The sequence below is a fragment of the Lolium perenne genome, chromosome 4 (genome assembly GCF_019359855.2).
Source record: "Lolium perenne isolate Kyuss_39 chromosome 4, Kyuss_2.0, whole genome shotgun sequence".
NCBI lineage: Eukaryota > Viridiplantae > Streptophyta > Magnoliopsida > Poales > Poaceae > Lolium > Lolium perenne.
In genome coordinates, this window is record NC_067247.2 from 176,480,623 (window position 1) to 176,501,979 (window position 21,357).

Genomic DNA, 21,357 nt, shown 5'->3' on the forward strand with positions numbered 1-21,357 from the left:
CGTGAACTCTACTCATAAGCCAAGGCTATGGCTTAGATATGTGGTATATGGAACTTATCCAATAAGAGGACACTATTAGTAAGTGGTAACAACTTAGATGAGTTGGACTAGGGATGATTACTAATGGTTAATAGGTTTAGTATATCAAGCTTGTAATGGCACGGTATTGGATGATACAACTAACAAGGTATGACCCCTATTTAAGGTTTAATTCATAAAGTTGTTACATGTCATGCATAGTTAGCTAAACAATTGGATTTGGATCAAGGATGTGCAACTCATGTGGTTTATTTGTGGTTGGCCATATTTAGTTTTATATGTGAGTACAAGCTTAAAAAAATGTTTTTAGAATATATAGTCATAACACTTTATACCATGGTTAGGTTTAAAGAATTTATGTTTAGGTTTTTAGGAATTTCCTAAAGTATTAAATTGTTTAGAATTTATTTAACTACTTTAAGATAGAGAAAATATTTATCAAAATATAATTAAGTGCTCTAATATAATTTAGAATCATTTTACATTATATATCTTGTGAATTCTACATGATTTTTCTTAATTAAAATCACATCTTAAGTTTTATTTCCTAAACCGTGTTAAGTAATTGTGAAAACATATTTATAACATGCTTAAGGTTGGATTAATATTTTAAACAAGTACAAATTCAAATTATGCATATAATATATTTTTAGAGTTCAATCTACAATTTGTATTTTTATAATGTCTGTTTGATACCTCAGAGTTATTTTATATTCTCCAAATCATAATCAAACAATTACATAAGTTATCTATGCAATATTAGATTAGTAGGTAATTAATATAATGTGTGAATATTAAACACATAAGTGTATACATATTAGTACTAACTAGACACATGAGTGCATTTTGATAGGCTAGTTATATTTTGACTAGAGCTAATGGGTTCGTTGATTCACTGGATTCAACTAGGCAATTAGCACACATTGACAGGGTGGTCGATCGGGTTGGGTCAAACCCATACACGAACACAACACACGCGCATACTGAGCCGGACCGGCTCCACCACACACGCACGCGCACGACTCTCTCCGCCTCTTCTCTCAACACGCCCACGAGACTAGTTCGTTCCCCTCTCGCATTGACTCCCTCCTGGCGATGTGCCCGCCGCCGCTTCAATTCCGGCCGCCTCCGGCCCTCTCCACCGCCGGCGTGATGGGGCTTTGCTCCGCCATGCTGCTCTCTACCGCCTCCTCCCGGTCGATTTGATCCTCATGGTCTTACTCAGCCGCCCCCAACCAGAGAACCCTAGTTGCTTCCCGGCGCCGCTCCGGCCGATGTTGGCCGCATCCGACGCCGCTGCCCGCTGGAGCTGTTCCACCACCAGCTCGCCCTTCTCCTCCACCAGCTCCACCCCACCGCGACGCCCCCTAGCACTCGCAGTCACCCCGTGGCCAACCCTAGCCCGCCACAATTCGGCTCGCCGCCGGCGTGATTCCGCGCTGCTGCGCCTCCGGATGGTTCCTCCTCGGCGACCTTGACTTCCACCTCGAGCCGTAGCTCGACCTTGCTGTGTCGGCCTACTCGATTCTATGGTGGTCTGATGGTGTGGTGTGGTGTTGCTGCTGCCCGCTGACCGTCGCACCATGGTGCGGTCGGCCGACCTCTGCTTCGACGACCTCGCAGCCTCCCTCGACTACGGCTTCGCCTGCACGCCCACGGCAAAACCTAGCCCGCCGTTGGCTTGGTCGCTGCCGGCATGGTGCCCGCGCCGTCGCGTCTTCAGCTTCCTCCTCCTCGACGCCGGCGGAATTGTGCCGCGGCCTCAACCCCGGCATCGACTACATTATCTACTACCCCTACTGCGATGTGAGCTAATCCTCTCTCCACTACTCTGCCTATAGCATTATGTGCTGCAAGATTGCTGATTACTGCTAGCTGTGGTATCTCACTTTGTATGATTTAATCATCCCAGACATGTGTGCTTTCAGTCATATTATTAGTAATGAAACTGAAGATTAACTTCAGTCTTCAGTTAATTTCAATCTTGAGCTATTGAACATGCTCAAATATGAATTCAAGTCTGTTGGCTTAAAAGTCTGTTTTATGATACGTTGGTTGTATGCATTACTTGGTTATTAACCACTTGTGGTTTGGACGTGAATTTGTAGGCATGCTAGTGTGGCCTAGTTGCTGGATCTAGATGATCCATGTGTATGTGGTTGTGCAAAGTGAGTACCTTGCTAGTTTCGTGGACCTGGTTTGCTTGCTGGCTTCACTGAGAGTCTCTCTCTTTCTACTATTCACTGGTAAGAACAGAAGTATGCTTGCTCTAGCCAATGATACATAAATTGAGGCACAGATTGAAATAAGCACAGATACTATGGTGCCTGAAATTCTCTATGATGAATCTTGCATAGCACCTACGTGCAGATCTGAGAGGAATCACTTCTCATGAAAACTGATGATTTATAGTTTGATCTTAGTCTATTTTATTGCTTGCAAATACTGCCCATGTGCTATCTTTTAAGATTTGATACTCTCTGTGGTGCCTCTTAAGAGTGTGCACAGGGATATTTCTTACTTAGCAAGATTAGTGTTGTGGGTAGTTTTGTAGGGTGATTTATTAGACTTGGATCATAACTATGATCAGATGATGTTAAAATCATCACAAACAATTCATGTTTGATAAGCTATTTGATCTGGATGATATGATGCCTTTTTGGGAATAGATCTTGTACGCTCTTATCCTGGATAGGATGTATACCTGATTCCATCTCCTGGATAAATTGATTATGGATCTGAAGTAATTCTTGTTCTTGTTGCTCTTCACCTCCTTGAGTTGAGCGTGCTCCTCCTGGCTCCTGCTATGTCGCCACAATCATTTTTCTTGTTCTAGTTTGGGTTTGATGATGAGCTACTACTACTCTGTTTTGTTCTCAGATAGATCTATACGGTTTTGGATGAAGAATAGTTGCTTTTCCTGGGTGTTCTTAGGCTGGTCGATGGGTGTGAGAAGAATTGTTGTGCTTAGCAACTGTTTGGGTCTGCAAGTAACTTGCTTTTATATGGTGGCCTGATGTTGCCCTTTGGTTGACAACACAACCATGCATGGACAGCACATCCATGCAGACCTGTGTGTGTGATGTGTGCTTGCTAGGCTGTCAATGCTGGCCTGGTTCGGCTCCCCTTGTGGATGAGCATGCCTGAGAAAAGATCTACCTCTATTTTAACCTTTAATCTTTGATCCATTGCCAGTCGGCAATACCATTTTACTTTGTTGTGCAGGTTTCCCAATTGATAAGAAAAGGATGATCAAGACTTAGTTTGGGCTTTTATTTTTCCTTTTTCAGAACATGTAATTATTTTTGTAATATTGTTTTATTCATTTATAAAGACATTGTATTATTGTGTGAATATCAATAAAGAATTTTGTTTCCTTGTTGTATAATATCCTTATTCTTGAATTACTTGTCTTTATGAACCTTGTAATATTGGATGATGTAATTAAATGTTAAATACTTTATTTATTTTTGAGTTTTGTATTTTGTTTGATTAAACATGTTGTATGTTATATAATGGTCTAGAATTCAAATTCCAATTCCAATTTCAATTTGAATTCTTATCACTCATATTTAAATTGGATTCCAATTGTGTTCCCTTAAATCAAATAGTTCAACAAAGGTCATGTCGAAGTTTATTGCACTCACGTCGAGTACTAACTCAATTCCACCGACGTAAGAGAAACCTCGATCACCTTGATGGGTTTAAGCAAAGATCATAGTGAAGTTTATAGCGCTTAACTTGATGAGCTACTTCAATTCCACCAAGGTCAAGTGAAACTTCAATTACTGTGACTGTTTTGCTTTGACTGTTTTACTTTAAAGCGCGAAAATTCCCCAGATTTTCTATGCATGAATGCGATGCACACATCTATTTCCTCTATTTTTGTAACCCCAATACCTGGGATATTACAGTCTCTACCCCTTAAACTAAACTTCGTCCTCGAAGTTTGAACTCTCTCACGTTTCGGAATGTGGATCCGACTTGTGCAGACTACGACTTCTCTCGAACTCCGTGGTGATTTTACTGGATATAATTGAATATATCCCTTGTCCAGATTCTTCCTGGAATCCATTATGGTTTGTCTCTGAACATTAGTTTCTTACTCGAGTTCTATGATTTTTCTCTGGAATCTAATAGTATCTGCCTCTGAATCATGACTTCTTACTTCAATCCTTTCAGTTCTTCGAACTCTATAAACTTGTTTTCCTTCTTCATTTAAGAATCAATGATGGGACTTCTTCTGGTGCTGCTAGTCTTAACTGAAGACTGATTTGATAATACACTCCTAATTGATAAATAGGTCTTTGTTTTCCATTACTACCAAAAGTGCAATAATGGTACTTGGTAAGGTACTTACCATGGAGTGGTCTTAATGGTTTACTTCCCTAGGAATGGATTAGACTCATTTAGTCCATCCAATCATGGTTATAGTTGATACCTATATCTATTTTGGGTTATTTAGGTTCCATGAAAGGAATCATTCTATTAGTCTTTGATATTGGTATGTTCAATCTTCTTCATTCTTTGACCATCTTGGGCTTTATTGGTCTATGGTATTTCCTTCGTCCAACTTCATTATACTTAGCTTACTTGAGTTTCCGTACTCCTGAGTAAATTTTACTCACTTTCTCAAGTTATAGTCCACTTCTTACTTCCTCGAGGTATGAACCTCGGCTTCTGGTCTGACATCCTTCTGAAAGTAATGTTCAACAATCTTATGAAAAATAAGATCGAACTTCCTCTCGATTCGGACCTTCTGCTTCTATCTAGCTTAAAGTATTGAGTTATTGTACATCCATCTCAATCTTTACTCTACCCCTTTGAGTTTTCTTATGGTCTTCAACTCCTTTTATTCCAACCATTGAATTGATGGTTAGAATATTGGTCTTGGTGTAGCTTATGGTTTATATTCTTCTAAGGTCTTGTGAAGAATCCTTGTGGTGTATCCACTCAATTGTGGACATCCAATGCGAATCCTTCGACTAAATGATTATAGGCTATTGTTATTTGGCTGGCAAAATTTTATTTATTTACAACTTCTTGGTACAATTAATACAATGATGGACTACTTGATACCAATTATGGCTATTTGTTATCTAAAACTGGATCTTATTATAGGTTCCGATCAACTGGACGAGACATCTTCTACTTTATCTCGCAGTTTTGATCCTATACCACAACAGTGGTCTTCTGATACCAACTATGATCTTCTTATCTCTGCTATGGTTTCATAGGTCATCTTCCTTCTGTAAGGGTTTATTTTGCAAGAGAACCACTAACTGACACTATGAATATAGTATCCGAAGTGATTTCCCATGCATTCCCTCTTCCATGATGACTAGGGATCTGCTTGAGCTTCACCATAATCATCATATTTCTCACCTTCATGCTTCTTCTGTACTAAAGTACTCCTCTGTTGAGGTAAGCATGAGTTTCTGATTGTACTTCTTTCAGAGTATTGTGGTTACTTTCCACAACTTTACTTCATTTCTCCGATGAACCTTCATCTTGTCTTCGGAATCTTCCAGAATTCGTCGCTTCCTCACACGAATACTATTACCCTCTAGATCTATAGCATCAAGTCAGAACTTGATATTGCGACATGCATTTGCATATCAAAGTCGAACTTCATGTATGGATCTAGTCAATCAATGAAAATCCAATAAAAATCCAAGAAGATTCAGCTTTGTGCTTATAATACACATCATCATAAGCCTGAATTATAATAGTTGAGTAAGACATCTCTAAACATTAGGCTCTGATGTGTAGTATATAACACCACATAATATAGGTTTATATCGTGATACTTAGCACGAATATGGGGATTTCTACTATTTGTCTCAACATTTACCTTAATTGCACATTTGCAATGAGATAAACTTGAAACAAAGTGGTCTAGGATAGTTATGGTTGACCTAATTTTGTTTGGAAGTACTAACAAAGTATTATACCATATACAAGTGCTATTGAGGACTAATTTTGTATGATACCACTAGTTCTAATAGGGTTACTCTGAATACATATTTATTAGGATATAGTTCCTATACTTCTAAGCGTTTCTACCATAAGCATATGGTCATGGTGTGCTTAGCACACTTCCCATATTTTTGGATCAAAGTTCTTGCACTATTGTCTGGCTTCTTATTGTTCTTCTCCTAAATGTTTATGATGTTCTATTCCATCACATAATGATTCTCAGGTGAATCATATATGATTAGCAACTCTACTATGTAAGTAGACATATAATATTTCTATCTCTCTTCCTTACTTTCCATGATTGACTCATCATGGTCTATACTACCTCACATAACTCAGAGTTATCACTTACTATCAATTGTTTCACACGTCTAGATAATTTTACTTTCTCATTACTTATCTGGGTCTACATCTTCTATTAGGATATCTTAATTATCTTCATCACTTGATATTACTCCTATTACAGGTCTGAATAATTCTTACTTAACCATAACTTGTGTTGGTACACATCTTCCAATAGGATATCTTCCTTATGGTTGTATCCTCTCTTTGGACTACCATGTATTGTATACCAACTGTGATCTACTCATCTATTGTTCTAAGGACTTAATGATGTGCTATATGTTTGGGATTAGCTAACTTTATTTAGTAAAGATAGGTAAGAAATGTTGACTCAAGTGTGTCAGGATTATTCTCAAGTGAATACCCATCTCAAGTCATAAAAATATTTGGTTTACCTAGGACAACTTCCTATAGACACTACCAATCATATAGGTCTCCTTTAAAGGGTTTTAATCCTAGGGTCAAAGCATTTGCTCTGATACCAACTGTGGTGACCCGGCATACCACTGCATGGTGTAGTATGCAAGTCTGATATAACACCAATGAAACACTGTTCCACTAGTATTATATCGCTCAGAGTGGTACAACAGAAACATATGCGGGTCCAAGGTATGTCTATAGAATTACAACATTGACTCTTTTACATAAGATCATCACAGCCTCCTACTTTACAATGAGGTAAATCTGCAAATAAACTCCAGAAGAACGACTCGTAGTCTAATCTTATCACGAACTCTATTTGTAGAGTATTTCACTAACTACAGAGGCTAAGAATAGATTCTAGCTAAATAGGAGCTAGGTTTAGGAAGCTAGTTCCCTTCTATGGATAATCTAGGTTTTATCCTTGTGTATTGTGATATCTGACTCCTCTGACAGGTCCTGTCTCCTGAAGTAGTTGATGACTCCTCGATCCTCGAGTTGCACTGTAGATCCTCCTTTGATGCCTCCATATCTAAGCAGGGGATTTAAGAGTGGGATGAGTACGAGCGTACTCAACAAGTTCATTATAGGAAAGAGGTGTTTAATGCACTAGCTACAGCATTAGACCAGAAAGTCTAATACCAATGCAAGTTTTCATAACCATTTCTTCAAAAGGTTGCTTTTATTCAGAAGAACTATGTCCGTCAGCCTTCACCGGTTTACTAGAACTTCATGGAGCTCCTTTCCGGCCGCGTTCGCAGTTCCATATCCCGGAACAGGGAGTGACAGGTCACGGTTCTTTACACTCTGCAGAGGTGTGTTGCTTTACCCATAAGAGATCTTAACCTTGGTGCCAACCGAGTTGCAGGCTCGTCCACACTTCCTTTGGTGTGAGGCCCGGTATAAGGTCTAGCCAATCATGTTCCTCCGCTACCTCGAACACCCACCCTTTGTTGCATGCGCCGACCCTGGGTCCACGTCGGTCCCATTATTCCCGTAATTTCAGGGTGGACCCCGACCACGACAACAGTGCTGGGCTCTACCATACACTCCTACGCCGGTGGCTGCAACCCATCATAGACCGCAATACCGTGGGGAATTAGAATGGGATCCCCACCCTACCGCTTGTTCTTCGAACGACAAGTGTCTACGGACTGTGCCGTGGGGACTTAAGGCTTCCCCAGCCTACCGCTTGCCGCCGACAGACACAAGTGTCTACGGTAAAGCGCATCCGTTGATGAACGAGAGGTGGAAACACTTTTGACTACTCCGTCCCACTCCAGATCTTATGGTTAACACGGGTATTACGGCACAAGAATCATTTGGCGACATTTGTTGTTTAATCCTAGATGGATATAAGCCCGTGCAATGGAACCTCCACCATATCAACACAATCCATGGTTCCATTGCCCACCACATAGTCATATTCATAGTTATGAAAGTAGTGGTTTTGATTTTTGTGCAATAGTGATAACCATAATACTTTGCAAGTAATTTGATAAAAATACTCAAATGACATGAGCAAGTGATGAACTTGCCTTTCTTGGCTGCAAGATTATGCAGACAAGGTCTTCGATACGCAATAACTCCAAATTCTGAAATAGCATCATCGTCCGGTAAGGACGATGTTTAAAAGATTGGCAAGGATGCAATAATGCATAAGTATTGAGATGCAATCGCTCTAAGCGTGACCTAACCCCGATGATTTAGGATTAGTGAGTTGTGAAGATTTCTTTAGAGTGTGTTGCACTTTTAGAATGGTTCTCAAACAAGGTTCTTATTAGGGTTGGATTGTATTAGTATCATAAACAAGTGGTACAATGAATCATATACACATACAAGGAAATAGTAGTTGACATAATCTTAATACGCAAGAATCAGTTGTCAGTTTTAAGTCTTATAAGACATGACTAAATATTACTTATTATTTACTTCACAAATAATAACTTTTAAAGAACCTGATGCTTAATGAACAATAAGTATTCCAAATGGGGATATTAGTTTCTAGGGTTTACTACTCTTTTTTAGTTGGTTCACTAAGTAATTATTAGATGGGTCTTAAACAAGATGGGTTCAAAATCTTCTAGTAATGGAAAGTCCTAGGTTCCATATATTGTGGTTAAGGATATGTGATCAACAACTCTCAAGGTAAGTGGTTGATGTGATAAGGTTGACTTGTAAGTCAATGTGTTTAACTGGGTATATGATTTGGAAATGAATACTATTCAATCAATTTTAAAAACGTGAACTCTACTCATAAGCCAAGGCTATGGCTTAGATATGTGGTATATGGAACTTATCCAATAAGAGGACACTATTAGTAAGTGGTAACAACTTAGATGAGTTGGACTAGGGATGATTACTAATGGTTAATAGGTTTAGTATATCAAGCTTGTAATGGCACGGTATTGGATGATACAACTAACAAGGTATGACCCCTATTTAAGGTTTAATTCATAAAGTTGTTACATGTCATGCATAGTTAGCTAAACAATTGGATTTGGATCAAGGATGTGCAACTCATGTGGTTTATTTGTGGTTGGCCATATTTAGTTTTATATGTGAGTACAAGCTTAAAAAAATGTTTTTAGAATATATAGTCATAACACTTTATACCATGGTTAGGTTTAAAGAATTTATGTTTAGGTTTTTAGGAATTTCCTAAAGTATTAAATTGTTTAGAATTTATTTAACTACTTTAAGATAGAGAAAATATTTATCAAAATATAATTAAGTGCTCTAATATAATTTAGAATCATTTTACATTATATATCTTGTGAATTCTACATGATTTTTCTTAATTAAAATCACATCTTAAGTTTTATTTCCTAAACCGTGTTAAGTAATTGTGAAAACATATTTATAACATGCTTAAGGTTGGATTAATATTTTAAACAAGTACAAATTCAAATTATGCATATAATATATTTTTAGAGTTCAATCTACAATTTGTATTTTTATAATGTCTGTTTGATACCTCGAGTTATTTTATATTCTCCAAATCATAATCAAACAATTACATAAGTTATCTATGCAATATTAGATTAGTAGGTAATTAATATAATGTGTGAATATTAAACACATAAGTGTATACATATTAGTACTAACTAGACACATGAGTGCATTTTGATAGGCTAGTTATATTTTGACTAGAGCTAATGGGTTCGTTGATTCACTGGATTCAACTAGGCAATTAGCACACATTGAGAGGGTGGTCGATCGGGTTGGGTCAAACCCATACACGAACACAACACACGCGCATACTGAGCCGGACCGGCTCCACCACACACGCACGCGCACGACTCTCTCCGCCTCTTCTCTCAACACGCCCACGAGACTAGTTCGTTCCCCTCTCGCATTGACTCCCTCCTGGCGATGTGCCCGCCGCCGCTTCAATTCCGGCCGCCTCCGGCCCTCTCCACCGCCGGCGTGATGGGGCTTTGCTCCGCCATGCTGCTCTCTACCGCCTCCTCCCGGTCGATTTGATCCTCATGGTCTTACTCAGCCGCCCCCAACCAGAGAACCCTAGTTGCTTCCCGGCGCCGCTCCGGCCGATGTTGGCCGCATCCGACGCCGCTGCCCGCTGGAGCTGTTCCACCACCAGCTCGCCCTTCTCCTCCACCAGCTCCACCCCACCGCGACGCCCCCTAGCACTCGCAGTCACCCCGTGGCCAACCCTAGCCCGCCACAATTCGGCTCGCCGCCGGCGTGATTCCGCGCTGCTGCGCCTCCGGATGGTTCCTCCTCGGCGACCTTGACTTCCACCTCGAGCCGTAGCTCGACCTTGCTGTGTCGGCCTACTCGATTCTATGGTGGTCTGATGGTGTGGTGTGGTGTTGCTGCTGCCCGCTGACCGTCGCACCATGGTGCGGTCGGCCGACCTCTGCTTCGACGACCTCGCAGCCTCCCTCGACTACGGCTTCGCCTGCACGCCCACGGCAAAACCTAGCCCGCCGTTGGCTTGGTCGCCGCCGGCATGGTGCCCGCGCCGTCGCGTCTTCAGCTTCCTCCTCCTCGACGCCGGCGGAATTGTGCCGCGGCCTCAACCCCGGCATCGACTACATTATCTACTACCCCTCTTGCGATGTGAGCTAATCCTCTCTCCACTACTACGCCTATAGCATTATGTGCTGCAAGATTGCTGATTATCGCTAGCTGTGGTATCTCACTTTGTATGATTTAATCATCCCAGACATGTGTGCTTTCAGTCATATTATTAGTAATGAAACTGAAGATTAACTTCAGTCTTCAGTTAATTTCAATCTTGAGCTATTGAACATGCTCAAATATGAATTCAAGTCTGTTGGCTTAAAAGTCTGTTTTATGATACGTTGGTTGTATGCATTACTTGGTTATTAACCACTTGTGGTTTGGACGTGAATTTGTAGGCATGCTAGTGTGGCCTAGTTGCTGGATCTAGATGATCCATGTGTATGTGGTTGTGCAAAGTGAGTACCTTGCTAGTTTCGTGGACCTGGTTTGCTTGCTGGCTTCACTGAGAGTCTCTCTCTTTCTACTATTCACTGGTAAGAACAGAAGTATGCTTGCTCTAGCCAATGATACATAAATTGAGGCACAGATTGAAATAAGCACGTATACTATGGTGCCTGAAATTCTCTATGATGAATCTTGCATAGCACCTACGTGCAGATCTGAGAGGAATCACTTCTCATGAAATCGATGATTTATAGTTTGATCTTAGTCTATTTTATTGCTTGCAAATACTGCCCATGTGCTATCTTTTAAGATTTGATACTCTGTGGTGCCTCTTAAGAGTGTGCACAGGGATATTTCTTACTTAGCAAGATTAGTGTTGTGGGTAGTTTTGTAGGGTGATTTATTAGACTTGGATCATAACTATGATCAGATGATGTTAAAATCATCACAAACAATTCATGTTTGATAAGCTATTTGATCTGGATGATATGATGCCTTTTTGGGAATAGATCTTGTATGCTCTTATCCTGGATAGGATGTATACCTGATTCCATCTCCTGGATAAATTGATTATGGATCTGAAGTAATTCTTGTTCTTGTTGCTCTTCACCTCCTTGAGTTGAGCGTGCTCCTCCTGGCTCCTGCTATGTCGCCACAATCATTTTTCTTGTTCTAGTTTGGGTTTGATGATGAGCTACTACTACTCTGTTTTGTTCTCAGATAGATCTATACGGTTTTGGATGAAGAATAGTTGCTTTTCCTGGGTGTTCTTAGGCTGGTCGATGGGTGTGAGAAGAATTGTTGTGCTTAGCAACTGTTTGGGTCTGCAAGTAACTTGCTTTTATATGGTGGCCTGATGTTGCCCTTTGGTTGACAACACAACCATGCATGGACAGCACATCCATGCAGACCTGTGTGTGTGATGTGTGCTTGCTAGGCTGTCAATGCTGGCCTGGTTCGGCTCCCCTTGTGGATGAGCATGCCTGAGAAAAGATCTACCTCTATTTTAACCTTTAATCTTTGATCCATTGCCAGTCGGCAATACCATTTTACTTTGTTGTGCAGGTTTCCCAATTGATAAGAAAAGGATGATCAAGACTTAGTTTGGGCTTTTATTTTTCCTTTTTCAGAACATGTAATTATTTTTGTAATATTATTTTATTCATTTATAAAGACATTGTATTATTGTGTGAATATCAATAAAGAATTTTGTTTCCTTGTTGTATAATATCCTTATTCTTGAATTACTTGTCTTTATGAACCTTGTAATATTGGATGATGTAATTAAATGTTAAATACTTTATTTATTTTTGAGTTTTGTATTTTGTTTGATTAAACATGTTGTATGTTATATAATGGTCTAGAATTCAAATTCCAATTCCAATTTCAATTTGAATTCTTATCACTCATATTTAAATTGGATTCCAATTGTGTTCCCTTAAATCAAATAGTTCAACAAAGGTCATGTCGAAGTTTATTGCACTCACGTCGAGTACTAACTCAATTCCACCGACGTAAGAGAAACCTCGATCACCTTGATGGGTTTAAGCAAAGATCATAGTGAAGTTTATAGCGCTTAACTTGATGAGCTACTTCAATTCCACCAAGGTCAAGTGAAACTTCAATTACTGTGACTGTTTTGCTTTGACTGTTTTACTTTAAAGCGCGAAAATTCCCCAGATTTTCTATGCATGAATGCGATGCACACATCTATTTCCTCTATTTTTGTAACCCCAATACCTGGGATATTACAGTCTCTACCCCTTAAACTAAACTTCGTCCTCGAAGTTTGAACTCTCTCACGTTTCGGAATGTGGATCCGACTTGTGCAGACTACGACTTCTCTCGAACTCCGTGGTGATTTTACTGGATATAATTGAATATATCCCTTGTCCAGATTCTTCCTGGAATCCATTATGGTTTGTCTCTGAACATTAGTTTCTTACTCGAGTTCTATGATTTTTCTCTGGAATCTAATAGTATCTGCCTCTGAATCATGACTTCTTACTTCAATCCTTTCAGTTCTTCGAACTCTATAAACTTGTTTTCCTTCTTCATTTAAGAATCAATGATGGGACTTCTTCTGGTGCTGCTAGTCTTAACTGAAGACTGATTTGATAATACACTCCTAATTGATAAATAGGTCTTTGTTTTCCATTACTACCAAAAGTGCAATAATGGTACTTGGTAAGGTACTTACCATGGAGTGGTCTTAATGGTTTACTTCCCTAGGAATGGATTAGACTCATTTAGTCCATCCAATCATGGTTATAGTTGATACCTATATCTATTTTGGGTTATTTAGGTTCCATGAAAGGAATCATTCTATTAGTCTTTGATATTGGTATGTTCAATCTTCTTCATTCTTTGACCATCTTGGGCTTTATTGGTCTATGGTATTTCCTTCGTCCAACTTCATTATACTTAGCTTACTTGAGTTTCCGTACTCCTGAGTAAATTTTACTCACTTTCTCAAGTTATAGTCCACTTCTTACTTCCTCGAGGTATGAACCTCGGCTTCTGGTCTGACATCCTTCTGAAAGTAATGTTCAACAATCTTATGAAAAATAAGATCGAACTTCCTCTCAGTTCAGACCTTCTGCTTCTATCTAGCTTAAAGTATTGAGTTATTGTACATCCATCTCAATCTTTACTCTACCCCTTTGAGTTTTCTTATGGTCTTCAACTCCTTTTATTCCAACCATTGAATTGATGGTTAGAATATTGGTCTTGGTGTAGCTTATGGTTTATATTCTTCTAAGGTCTTGTGAAGAATCCTTGTGGTGTATCCACTCAATTGTGGACATCCAATGCGAATCCTTCGACTAAATGATTATAGGCTATTGTTATTTGGCTGGCAAAATTTTATTTATTTACAACTTCTTGGTACAATTAATACAATGATGGACTACTTGATACCAATTATGGCTATTTGTTATCTAAAACTGGATCTTATTATAGGTTCCGATCAACTGGACGAGACATCTTCTACTTTATCTCGCAGTTTTGATCCTATACCACAACAGTGGTCTTCTGATACCAACTATGATCTTCTTATCTCTGCTATGGTTTCATAGGTCATCTTCCTTCTGTAAGGGTTTATTTTGCAAGAGAACCACTAACTGACACTATGAATATAGTATCCGAAGTGATTTCCCATGCATTCCCTCTTCCATGATGACTAGGGATCTGCTTGAGCTTCACCATAATCATCATATTTCTCACCTTCATGCTTCTTCTGTACTAAAGTACTCCTCTGTTGAGGTAAGCATGAGTTTCTGATTGTACTTCTTTCAGAGTATTGTGGTTACTTTCCACAACTTTACTTCATTTCTCCGATGAACCTTCATCTTGTCTTCGGAATCTTCCAGAATTCGTCGCTTCCTCACACGAATACTATTACCCTCTAGATCTATAGCATCAAGTCAGAACTTGATATTGCGACATGCATTTGCATATCAAAGTCGAACTTCATGTATGGATCTAGTCAATCAATGAAAATCCAATAAAAATCCAAGAAGATTCAGCTTTGTGCTTATAATACACATCATCATAAGCCTGAATTATAATAGTTGAGTAAGACATCTCTAAACATTAGGCTCTGATGTGTAGTATATAACACCACATAATATAGGTTTATATCGTGATACTTAGCACGAATATGGGGATTTCTACTATTTGTCTCAACATTTACCTTAATTGCACATTTGCAATGAGATAAACTTGAAACAAAGTGGTCTAGGATAGTTATGGTTGACCTAATTTTGTTTGGAAGTACTAACAAAGTATTATACCATATACAAGTGCTATTGAGGACTAATTTTGTATGATACCACTAGTTCTAATAGGGTTACTCTGAATACATATTTATTAGGATATAGTTCCTATACTTCTAAGCGTTTCTACCATAAGCATATGGTCATGGTGTGCTTAGCACACTTCCCATATTTTTGGATCAAAGTTCTTGCACTATTGTCTGGCTTCTTATTGTTCTTCTCCTAAATGTTTATGATGTTCTATTCCATCACATAATGATTCTCAGGTGAATCATATATGATTAGCAACTCTACTATGTAAGTAGACATATAATATTTCTATCTCTCTTCCTTACTTTCCATGATTGACTCATCATGGTCTATACTACCTCACATAACTCAGAGTTATCACTTACTATCAATTGTTTCACACGTCTAGATAATTTTACTTTCTCATTACTTATCTGGGTCTACATCTTCTATTAGGATATCTTAATTATCTTCATCACTTGATATTACTCCTATTACAGGTCTGAATAATTCTTACTTAACCATAACTTGTGTTGGTACACATCTTCCAATAGGATATCTTCCTTATGGTTGTATCCTCTCTTTGGACTACCATGTATTGTATACCAACTGTGATCTACTCATCTATTGTTCTAAGGACTTAATGATGTGATATATGTTTGGGATTAGCTAACTTTATTTAGTAAAGATAGGTAAGAAATGTTGACTCAAGTGTGTCAGGATTATTCTCAAGTGAATACCCATCTCAAGTCATAAAAATATTTGGTTTACCTAGGACAACTTCCTATAGACACTACCAATCATATAGGTCTCCTTTAAAGGGTTTTAATCCTAGGGTCAAAGCATTTGCTCTGATACCAACTGTGGTGACCCGGCATACCACTGCATGGTGTAGTATGCAAGTCTGATATAACACCAATGAAACACTGTTCCACTAGTATTATATCGCTCAGAGTGGTACAACAGAAACATATGCGGGTCCAAGGTATGTCTATAGAATTACAACATTGACTCTTTTACATAAGATCATCACAGCCTCCTACTTTACAATGAGGTAAATCTGCAAATAAACTCCAGAAGAACGACTCGTAGTCTAATCTTATCACGAACTCTATTTGTAGAGTATTTCACTAACTACAGAGGCTAAGAATAGATTCTAGCTAAATAGGAGCTAGGTTTAGGAAGCTAGTTCCCTTCTATGGATAATCTAGGTTTTATCCTTGTGTATTGTGATATCTGACTCCTCTGACAGGTCCTGTCTCCTGAAGTAGTTGATGACTCCTCGATCCTCGAGTTGCACTGTAGATCCTCCTTTGATGCCTCCATATCTAAGCAGGGGATTTAAGAGTGGGATGAGTACGAGCGTACTCAACAAGTTCATTATAGGAAAGAGGTGTTTAATGCACTAGCTACAGCATTAGACCAGAAAGTCTAATACCAATGCAAGTTTTCATAACCATTTCTTCAAAAGGTTGCTTTTATTCAGAAGAACTATGTCCGTCAGCCTTCACCGGTTTACTAGAACTTCATGGAGCTCCTTTCCGGCCGCGTTCGCAGTTCCATATCCCGGAACAGGGAGTGACAGGTCACGGTTCTTTACACTCTGCAGAGGTGTGTTGCTTTACCCATAAGAGATCTTAACCTTGGTGCCAACCGAGTTGCAGGCTCGTCCACACTTCCTTTGGTGTGAGGCCCGGTATAAGGTCTAGCCAATCATGTTCCTCCGCTACCTCGAACACCCACCCGTTGTTGCATGCGCCGACCCTGGGTCCACGTCGGTCCCATTATTCCCGTAATTTCAGGGTGGACCCCGACCACGACAACAGTGCTGGGCTCTACCATACACTCCTACGCCGGTGGCTGCAACCCATCATAGACCGCAATACCGTGGGGAATTAGAATGGGATCCCCACCCTACCGCTTGTTCTTCGAACGACAAGTGTCTACGGACTGTGCCGTGGGGACTTAAGGCTTCCCCAGCCTACCGCTTGCAGCTGCAGACACAAGTGTCTACGGTAAAGCGCATCCGTTGATGAACGAGAGGTGGAAACACTTTTGACTACTCCGTCCCACTCCAGATCTTATGGTTAACACGGGTATTACGGCACAAGAATCACTGGCGACATTTGTTGTTTAATCCTAGATGGATATAAGCCCGTGCAATGGAACCTCCACCATATCAACACAATCCATGGTTCCATTGCCCACCACATAGTCATATTCATAGTTATGAAAGTAGTGGTTTTGATTTTTTGTGCAATAGTGATAACCATAATACTTTGCAAGTAATTTGATAAAAATACTCAAATGACATGAGCAAGTGATGAACTTGCCTTTCTTGGCTGCAAGATTATGCAGACAAGGTCTTCGATACGCAATAACTCCAAATTCTGAAATAGCATCATCGTCCGGTAAGGACGATGTTTAAAAGATTGGCAAGGATGCAATAATGCATAAGTATGAGATGCAATCGCTCTAAGCGTGACCTAACCCCGATGATTTAGGATTAGTGAGTTGTGAAGATTTCTTTAGAGTGTGTTGCACTTTTAGAATGGTTCTCAAACAAGGTTCTTATTAGGGTTGGATTGTATTAGTATCATAAACAAGTGGTACAATGAATCATATACACATACAAGGAAATAGTAGTTGACATAATCTTAATACGCAAGAATCAGTTGTCAGTTTTAAGTCTTATAAGACATGACTAAATATTACTTATTATTTACTTCACAAATAATAACTTTTAAAGAACCTGATGCTTAATGAACAATAAGTATTCCAAATGGGGATATTAGTTTCTAGGGTTTACTACTCTTTTTTAGTTGGTTCACTAAGTAATTATTAGATGGGTCTTAAACAAGATGGGTTCAAAATCTTCTAGTAATGGAAAGTCCTAGGTTCCATATATTGTGGTTAAGGATATGTGATCAACAACTCTCAAGGTAAGTGGTTGATGTGATAAGGTTGACTTGTAAGTCAATGTGTTTAACTGGGTATATGATTTGGAAATGAATACTATTCAATCAATTTTAAAAACGTGAACTCTACTCATAAGCCAAGGCTATGGCTTAGATATGTGGTATATGGAACTTATCCAATAAGAGGACACTATTAGTAAGTGGTAACAACTTAGATGAGTTGGACTAGGGATGATTACTAATGGTTAATAGGTTTAGTATATCAAGCTTGTAATGGCACGGTATTGGATGATACAACTATTTAAGGTTTAATTCATAAAGTTGTTACATGTCATGCATAGTTAGCTAAACAATTGGATTTGGATCAAGGATGTGCAACTCATGTGGTTTATTTGTGGTTGGCCATATTTAGTTTTATATGTGAGTACAAGCTTAAAAAAATGTTTTTAGAATATATAGTCATAACACTTTATACCATGGTTAGGTTTAAAGAATTTATGTTTAGGTTTTTAGGAATTTCCTAAAGTATTAAATTGTTTAGAATTTATTTAACTACTTTAAGATAGAGAAAATATTTATCAAAATATAATTAAGTGCTCTAATATAATTTAGAATCATTTTACATTATATATCTTGTGAATTCTACATGATTTTTCTTAATTAAAATCACATCTTAAGTTTTATTTCCTAAACCGTGTTAAGTAATTGTGAAAACATATTTATAACATGCTTAAGGTTGGATTAATATTTTAAACAAGTACAAATTCAAATTATGCATATAATATATTTTTAGAGTTCAATCTACAATTTGTATTTTTATAATGTCTGTTTGATACCTCAGAGTTATTTTATATTCTCCAAATCATAATCAAACAATTACATAAGTTATCTATGCAATATTAGATTAGTAGGTAATTAATATAATGTGTGAATATTAAACACATAAGTGTATACATATTAGTACTAACTAGACACATGAGTGCATTTTGATAGGCTAGTTATATTTTGACTAGAGCTAATGGGTTCGTTGATTCACTGGATTCAACTAGGCAATTAGCACACATTGAGAGGGTGGTCGATCGGGTTGGGTCAAACCCATACACGAACACAACACACGCGCATACTGAGCCGGACCGGCTCCACCACACACGCACGCGCACGACTCTCTCCGCCTCTTCTCTCAACACGCCCACGAGACTAGTTCGTTCCCCTCTCGCATTGACTCCCTCCTGGCGATGTGCCCGCCGCCGCTTCAATTCCAGCCGCCTCCGGCCCTCTCCACCGCCGGCGTGATGGGGCTTTGCTCCGCCATGCTGCTCTCTACCGCCTCCTCCCGGTCGATTTGATCCTCATGGTCTTACTCAGCCGCCCCCAACCAGAGAACCCTAGTTGCTTCCCGGCGCCGCTCCGGCCGATGTTGGCCGCATCCGACGCCGCTGCCCGCTGGAGCTGTTCCACCACCAGCTCGCCCTTCTCCTCCACCAGCTCCACCCCACCGCGACGCCCCTAGCACTCGCAGTCACCCCGTGGCCAACCCTAGCCCGCCACACCTCGCCTCGCCGCCGGCGTGATTCCGCGCTGCTGCGCCTCCGGATGGTTCCTCCTCGGCGACCTTGACTTCCACCTCGAGCCGTAGCTCGACCTTGCTGTGTCGGCCTACTCGATTCTATGGTGGTCTGATGGTGTGGTGTGGTGTTGCTGCTGCCCGCTGACCGTCGCACCATGGTGCGGTCGGCCGACCTCTGCTTCGACGACCTCGCAGCCTCCCTCGACTACGGCTTCGCCTGCACGCCCACGGCAAAACCTAGCCCGCCGTTGGCTTGGTCGCCGCCGGCATGGTGCCCGCGCCGTCGCGTCTTCAGCTTCCTCCTCCTCGACGCCGGCGGAATTGTGCCGCGGCCTCAACCCCGGCATCGACTACATTATCTACTACCCCTACTGCGATGTGAGCTAATCCTCTCTCCACTACTCTGCCTATAGCATTATGTGCTGCAAGATTGCTGATTACTGCTAGCTGTGGTATCTCACTTTGTATGATTTAATCATCCCAGACATGTGTGCTTTCAGTCATATTATTAGTAATGAAACTGAAGATTAACTTCAGTCTTCAGTTAATTTCAATCTTGAGCTATTGAACATGCTCAAATATGAATTCAAGTCTGTTGGCTTAAAAGTCTGTTTTATGATACGTTGGTTGTATGCATTACTTGGTTATTAACCACTTGTGGTTTGGACGTGAATTTGTAGGCATGCTAGTGTGGCCTAGTTGCTGGATCTAGATGATCCATGTGTATGTGGTTGTGCAAAGTGAGTACCTTGCTAGTTTCGTGGACCTGGTTTGCTTGCTGGCTTCACTGAGAGTCTCTCTCTTTCTACTATTCACTGGTAAGAACAGAAGTATGCTTGCTCTAGCCAATGATACATAAATTGAGGCACAGATTGAAATAAGCACAGATACTATGGTGCCTGAAATTCTCTATGATGAATCTTGCATAGCACCTACGTGCAGATCTGAGAGGAATCACTTCTCATGAAAACTGATGATTTATAGTTTGATCTTAGTCTATTTTATTGCTTGCAAATACTGCCCATGTGCTATCTTTTAAGATTTGATACTCTCTGTGGTGCCTCTTAAGAGTGTGCACAGGGATATTTCTTACTTAGCAAGATTAGTGTTGTGGGTAGTTTTGTAGGGTGATTTATTAGACTTGGATCATAACTATGATCAGATGATGTTAAAATCATCACAAACAATTCATGTTTGATAAGCTATTTGATCTGGATGATATGATGCCTTTTTGGGAATAGATCTTGTATGCTCTTATCCTGGATAGGATGTATACCTGATTCCATCTCCTGGATAAATTGATTATGGATCTGAAGTAATTCTTGTTCTTGTTGCTCTTCACCTCCTTGAGTTGAGCGTGCTCCTCCTGGCTCCTGCTATGTCGCCACAATCATTTTTCTTGTTCTAGTTTGGGTTTGATGATGAGCTACTACTACTGCTTTGTTCTCAGATAGATCTATACGGTTTTGGATGAAGAATAGTTGCTTTTCCTGGGTGTTCTTAGGCTGGTCGATGGGTGTGAGAAGAATTGTTGTGCTTAGCAACTGTTTGGGTCTGCAAGTAACTTGCTTTTATATGGTGGCCTGATGTTGCCCTTTGGTTGACAACACAACCATGCATGGACAGCACATCCATGCAGACCTGTGTGTGTGATGTGTGCTTGCTAGGCTGTCAATGCTGGCCTGGTTCGGCTCCCCTTGTGGATGAGCATGCCTGAGAAAAGATCTACCTCTATTTTAACCTTTAATCTTTGATCCATTGCCAGTCGGCAATACCATTTTACTTTGTTGTGCAGGTTTCCCAATTGATAAGAAAAGGATGATCAAGACTTAGTTTGGGCTTTTATTTTTCCTTTTTCAGAACATGTAAT

At 39.8% G+C, this 21,357-nt stretch overlaps 2 long non-coding RNA genes across 2 annotated transcripts; both read left to right on the top strand.

Annotated features, from left to right (window-relative positions):
• Positions 1-1,041: 1,041 nt before the first annotated feature.
• On the top strand, positions 1,042-2,643 carry LOC127294599 (uncharacterized). The gene is made up of 2 exons (XR_007846797.2): positions 1,042-1,845; positions 2,148-2,643. It is a non-coding gene; the product is annotated as an uncharacterized lncRNA (long non-coding RNA).
• Positions 2,644-19,058: 16,415 nt separating this feature from the next.
• LOC127294598 (uncharacterized) lies at positions 19,059-20,663 on the top strand. Its single transcript, XR_007846796.2, has 2 exons — positions 19,059-19,865; positions 20,168-20,663. It is a non-coding gene; the product is annotated as an uncharacterized lncRNA (long non-coding RNA).
• Positions 20,664-21,357: the final 694 nt, after the last annotated feature.